Genomic DNA, 6,631 nt, shown 5'->3' with positions numbered 1-6,631 from the left:
CTCGCCGATCCACTTGATCGCCTCCTGCTTCTTTTCGAGCTCAATTGCTTGACGCATGGTCGATTTCAAGATATCGGCCTAATGCTAAGGTGTTTACAGCGGCCTTTTATTTGAAGAGGTTTTTTAATCGAAGCGGTCATTCATTTCTAGAACATTGTCGAAAATTCGATGGGGGCTTGTAATAGTAGAAGGTCTAAAAATCCATTAATTCAATTGCGAGTATTTATAAAAAGCCAGCCTGTATAACCTGTGAGAGGGCCTACCTAAGAACCTATTTTGGCCTTTGAATCGCGAAGAAGTTATATATAATACATAAAAGTCCTGGATTTGTTAACTAAGGTCCATTCTCATCCATCAAGGACAAGAAAACATCAACCTCTATATCCTCTAGAGAGAATGAGAGCTTTGATATACCAGGATACGATGTTTAGTTCAATGAGTTGAGAAATATTTGCAATTGCTCATATCCACACTTTTTATACGTGTCATTCTTCTATTTGTATCAATCACCTCAATAATCATTAATTCACACTAATCTGTGCCAGTATTTGAAATCCTAGTACTTAATTTTGGTACTTCTGTCTTTGGCTAAGTCCGAGGAGCAAAAATGACAGTAGTGTCATGTGTACGAAAGCCACAGTCTAATCAGTACGTACTCCGTTACGTGCAGCTTGCAGACATCTCCTCGAAAAGCTTTTGCTCGGACCTGAAGAAGTAAAATAAAGAGTGAGAGGTCCTGTCAGATGTCGAAGATACTCCTGATACAAAGATTAATATTGTAAATGAATGTAAGGTGTGCAGTGCAAGCTATATATTTAAAGTCAGATCAATACGATGTCTTAAGCCTCGTTAAAATTTAGTAAGAGTATCAATTTAAAGAGAACGAAAAATTTGAGTGTGATCAAACGTGTGCGAGATGAAATGGCGAGTACGCAAGATTTACAGAAGAAATACGCGATAGACAAGGTCGTCAAGGTAAATGTCTCGTATTGTTGGTTGTTTGTGTATTACTTAGTACTAAGATTCTAACAGACGATGGTCTACATAACGACCGTCATTCAAACAAGCTGGTCATTTGATGCCAGGGTCTGGCTCGACATGCGAAGGCGCCGTTCGACGTGGACTTGGTGCGACATTTAAGTTTGATGAAAACGAAAGCGCCTTCACATCTCCAGATTGAGGTGCGGTTTTGTTTTACGCTCGTCGTCGACGCAAATTGTCTTCGATGTATTTTATTTTGTGTTGGATCACGAATGACCGAGTCATAAAGCTTGGAGAAAGTTCGAAGGAAATACAAGTTAATCCACTTTTATCTGTGTGGAGGGGTGTAAAGGGGTCAGTCCCATAAAACAGACTGTGTGATCCATGGTCTATTTCAGAAAGTGCGTGTATACGGTCGGCCATTCCCGTAACATTTTATATTGTCGCTCTGCTTGTCCAATATGTCGATCGGATTTTGAGCCTTGAGAGTAGTGATGATAGCTTGTCTCTATGTGAAAGCCGAATTCATGATCAATGGCGAGGGCCCATTCATGTTCGGAGTGGTCGGAGCTAAAATATGACCCAGGATGATTGAGATGGGTCATTAATAACAGGGGTGAGTGAATGATCCATGGCTACGGTAAAATTATATTAAATATGGAAAATGGCCAGGTACTACTACAAAACTAGCCTGCGTAGCGAGGATAACTTTCCGATTCGCCTGAGAGTTTCTTAAGTCCTGTCTCACGCTAATTGTTACGCCTTGGCAATTAGAGCCATTTGGATTGTGCAATTATGCACAATCCAAATGTAATTATACTTTACAATAGGTATTGATAATACTAACTGATGTCTGAACAACTCTGATTACGTATCCGAATAAAACTTGATCTACTGATCCATGGATGAATTTGGAAGGAGAGAAGTAGCAAAAGCGAGGGGCCGAATAAAACTTTCTTTTTGGATTTCTCTGATGATATTTTTTAGATTTACACTGATGTTTATAAATGTCATAGTAATACCAAAAAATTGCGTTACATTTTCTTGGCTTCTTGAGTCCTATCCATCATCACATGGATCAACGCGGCGAGCAACTTCAGTTGATCTCAACGTTTAATACGGTGTGATGATGTAAAATAATGATGGGACACCTTGCGCTTGTAAAGGAGATAGCCGAGCTTTGTGAGCCAGGTCCAGCTCGTAATCATTGATCTAAATATCATTGTGAGATCAAGGAAGGAATCTGGCATCACTCCTAGTTGATGTAGCGAACACGGAGCACGATAAATCCTTCATAGGGGAGACTGAGCGCAGTTAGCGACTTTCCCTCGGAGAGCGGCTATGCAGTGTGCTGTCGGGTGTGAGCGGTGATGTGCGATCAATACTCGTGGAGACACTACGACCGATTTTATCGATGGGAACCTCGACACCCTCGCTGAGAATCAATTTGTCGCGAGAATTGCACCTTGGTTAAGGCTAGTTGCCCTAATTAATCTGGTCTACGAGAGAGGACTCCGGTAGAAGTATGCTCTGGGTTGCGGACACATTTAAATGCAAAAACTGGAGCTAGACTCCAAGCGTAGTAATAACTCGTGAATTTGCCAACTTCGCGTGAATTATAAAACGTGGTTAGCCAGCGTGCTCCGCATACTAAAAATCCACGTTGTTCATTGGTTTAATTGAGATTATGAATAAGCACTGGTCTTTATGAAGATGATTGAACATCAAAATGGAGAGACCCGTCATACACGAGGGCTGCTAGCCGCACCTCCTACAACGAAAACTGGGTTGTTGTGAGAATCATAAAAATTGTATATTCTAAATACTCACTATAGCTTTACATGTACTCTCTAAACTAGCAGATCGAACAAGGCCCCTAGTGACTGTAGAGGCTTTCGGTTTGTTGCTTCTGAAAGTAGCGTCCACGTTAGATCTATGTTTGTTTGTTAACTTCAGAAAGTGGAAGCAGTAATTGTTCCGAAGTTTACAGTCATGATGAATGGGTCCAGGGCATCCTTGTAGTTCTACAGCACATTCGCATCGTTAATTGTATCAACTTGGGAGGCAACAATTTGCCAATCTTCTCCCGCACTTACATCAGAGACACCACTTATCGCACAAAGCGGTACTTGTGGGTGTCGCAAGCCATTCACAATAAATGGCGTAAGATAGTGGATGAATGAGATGAATCATTCATCGAATACTATAAATATAGTAACAAAAAGTTCTACTTTTCGGCACATAAGCTTCTCAACATATCACCGGCCACACGGTTGGCACGTTTGTGTTTGTCCATCGGTCTCCGGATGCACCGCTGTGTACATCCAAACGAGTGTCAAGAATTCAAAACAATTTTTTCAACGTGTATCGTGCTTCACGATCAGAGACGATGGAGGCCAGCTACCCGTGTTCGCAAAAAACGTGACCAATGAACAACCAAACCAAACTTTCGGCAACGATAAAATCGCTCTATAGAGCACTGCAAACCATCATATCGATTCTGTCGACGAAGTCAAGCACTCCATTGTGACCATCTGCAATCTCGAAGAATTCAAATAGAAAGTCGAGAGCGACTGACTTCTAACAGTCAGTAGGAACAAAGAGACTTTGCAGTGTGTCGAGTACTCTTCACGCGCTGACGGACATCACATGTCTTTACGCATCATGCCATCCACTTGCTCATGCGGGGCCATAAAAATTGGACACTGAGAGATTGGTAGGTTTTCTCGAAGCCAAAGCGACTGCTCATCAGCGCATCATGCGCCTAGTACACAATCTTGTGCATCGAATAATCGTGTTTGGGAGCCACAATTGCGACTTGTGACCAGGTGCAACTTCGCAGTAAAGTAGACCATCTTCATTGCATAACGCTGCAACTGTGATTTCTAGCGACGAGAAGGCTTGATACGGAGCTATATATCACTCAGTGAGAGTATCTTGATGATCAAATATTGTCTAGTCTCAAGAAATGCCCAACGAATCAAATCCACGAGCTACTTCATAATTTGGACGACGTGACAATGCGTCAGCTTGTCCATTCAGTTTCCCGGTTTATAGGCAACGGTGAAGCTGTATTCTGCAAAGAATCACAACCAGAAAACCATTTGTTGTGACAAGTGAGGCGCATCTCGCAAGCTTACGTGATCCGTGTAGACGACAAATGGAGTTGAGCTCAGAAGGTTAACACAAAACTTTTCCAGAACCTGTTTTATTGTTAAAAGCTCATTGTCGTACAACGGTAGAACTTCTCCGCTGGGTTTAGCTGCCGCGAGTGACACAATCGTGCTTCTCTGAGTCTTTGAAGTGTCACACCACGCTTTACGGCTTCATGTCATCTGGTAAAGCACGTAATTTTGCCTCGCTTAAACCGGTCTTGATCTGATTGGATGCTTTCCCACAAGTGGATGACCGCTCATATGGTACGTCCTGCTTCAGCAAGTTTGATAGTGGGTGTACCATTCACGCGAGAACAGATGCAGGTAACCGAACAAACCAATCCAGTTTCTCGAATCCTTTATATTTTATGGTGCTGAACACTTCACAATTGCTGTGACCTTCCCATGGTCTGCACGAATACCATGTTTACCGAATTGACAACCGAAGATCAGTACTTCGTTAACTCCGAAAATACGCTTTGCATGATTTGCTTTCCATGAATGTTCATGTATGCACTACAGCACCGCTCGGGGGGGGGGCTTCATGTATTGTGGATTGCAACGGCTGATTGGATGCTGCTAGAACATATGTACTCTTGGTACCGTTACCGACGCTAGAATGCTGATTTAACTCGAAAAGATCACTTGCTATGACTCTCTAAACGACCTCAAGTGTGAAAGTAATGCGGCGATCGTGTTGCGACAGTCGAAGGTCGATTCAACGGAGCTACGCTCATCATCACTTACGAATGATTTCGATCTCGATAAATTTGACAGCATGTGAAATCATGCTGCGGATATGCTATGTTAAAGGGTCCAGTTGATCCTTATCAATCAGTTCTTATGGAATACACGGATGACGTCTTTAACGAAGAGTCACCCTCTGGTTTTCACGCGAACGTGGAATTGATCGTTAACCTGGGCTAAAGCATGCATTGTTCCGATTGTGACCACCATCGCGTGAGCAAAGTGACGACATTGTCCAAAAGAAAGCTGCTGGCTTGGTGAGCAAGAGCAAGTCTCTCTATAGCGCGCCAATGTCCTGTGTGCGCTAATCGAAGTGTAATTGGCGTATCGTTTGCTTCTATCACAAGTAAAATGCGCAGACTATTTAGCTTAATCATTTGGTCTTTCATTTGTTTCAACCAATGCGACAACTCGCACAAACCTATTTCGACGATAGTTCTGTTCATTCGAAGAATGAAGATGGCCATCTGCGTTGGACCAGCATATTCGCATGCTACATATCCATCATGGGGAGAAGTACGCCGGACTAACTCACCCATAGACAAACCGCCTCAAGATCGGAAATATCAGTACTGCAACTAGCTAATTCTGTTGATTCCTTCACATGTGTGTGTGCTCAACCACACACAACGGGTGAGAGCGTCATCTTTGCAATCAGTATACCCAATGACCCACTATCCGACTCGACCATTGTATTAGTGGGAGCAGTGGCATATATATCCGCAGTCAATTCCTTCGATATTTCAGTATACACGTGTCGACAACATTAGGGGGCAACAGTCGCCATCTCTCCCTCATTAAAATTCTTTGCGTTGGACAAATCGCCATGCCCATATTCGGTTTCGAGTGGCCAGTGTCAGGCACCTCTTGATCTTTCGACACACTTGCTAAGTGACCACCAGTGGTCACTTCATGCGACTTCGTATCTTTTCTAATATGGGAGATGCCAATTGTATTAGAAGCGTACAACAGTCGACTGCTTGAACGCCTGTTCCGATTCATGGTGGATGTACACTGATGACTCCTACGGGTTTCACTTACGCCAAGGGAGCTTCTCTTAATCGGTTTAATCAATCCATGGCTTATGTTTCTCAAGCCATGGGATGTCTAAAATCAGGTCATATTGCTTGTTTATCCGAAAGACTGTGGATACTCCCTTCAAGTCACAGTCTTAAAGCTTCAGTAGAAGATCAACCATAATTTTCCTCGTGGTGACCACCGCACCTGTGGCCAACTTCACTGAGATATAGTCATTGTGTATCTAGCTCACCCAAAAGCACTTGACCGTTTTCATCTTCCGCGCATAGGTACGCGACGCGCCAGATCAATCAAGACTCTGAACAGACAATTATACCTCTTCACACTCGCTGCTACCACAAGGATACCACTTCGACTATTGTCATCGACGAAGGATAGCAAATTATAAGGGCTTAAATCTGATGAGCAATTCTACCGCAACGCTCACAAGAGTTTATAACTGCCCCAGTAGACCACCCGACCTCTACTGGGTACCGGCATTTCTCGAACGTCTCGTGATGTGGTACTGCGTGGCTTGAAAATACTACGAGGAGAACCGTGTGGAGATGTTCATCTCCCACGTACGCAATCGTTGCTTATGACCAAATTGTTGACATCCATACCTGCGAATTCGCTGCATGCGGATAGCTGCAGCACTACGATCCATTGGCTGTCGATGCTTCCATCGAACTGACCTAATGATCACGTGCGTAACGTTGACATTAGGCCTC

Source organism: Plasmopara halstedii (genome assembly GCF_900000015.1).
Source record: "Plasmopara halstedii genome assembly, contig: Scaffold_410, whole genome shotgun sequence".
NCBI classification, from domain to species: domain Eukaryota; phylum Oomycota; class Peronosporomycetes; order Peronosporales; family Peronosporaceae; genus Plasmopara; species Plasmopara halstedii.
Note: the sequence above shows the minus strand (reverse complement) of the source record.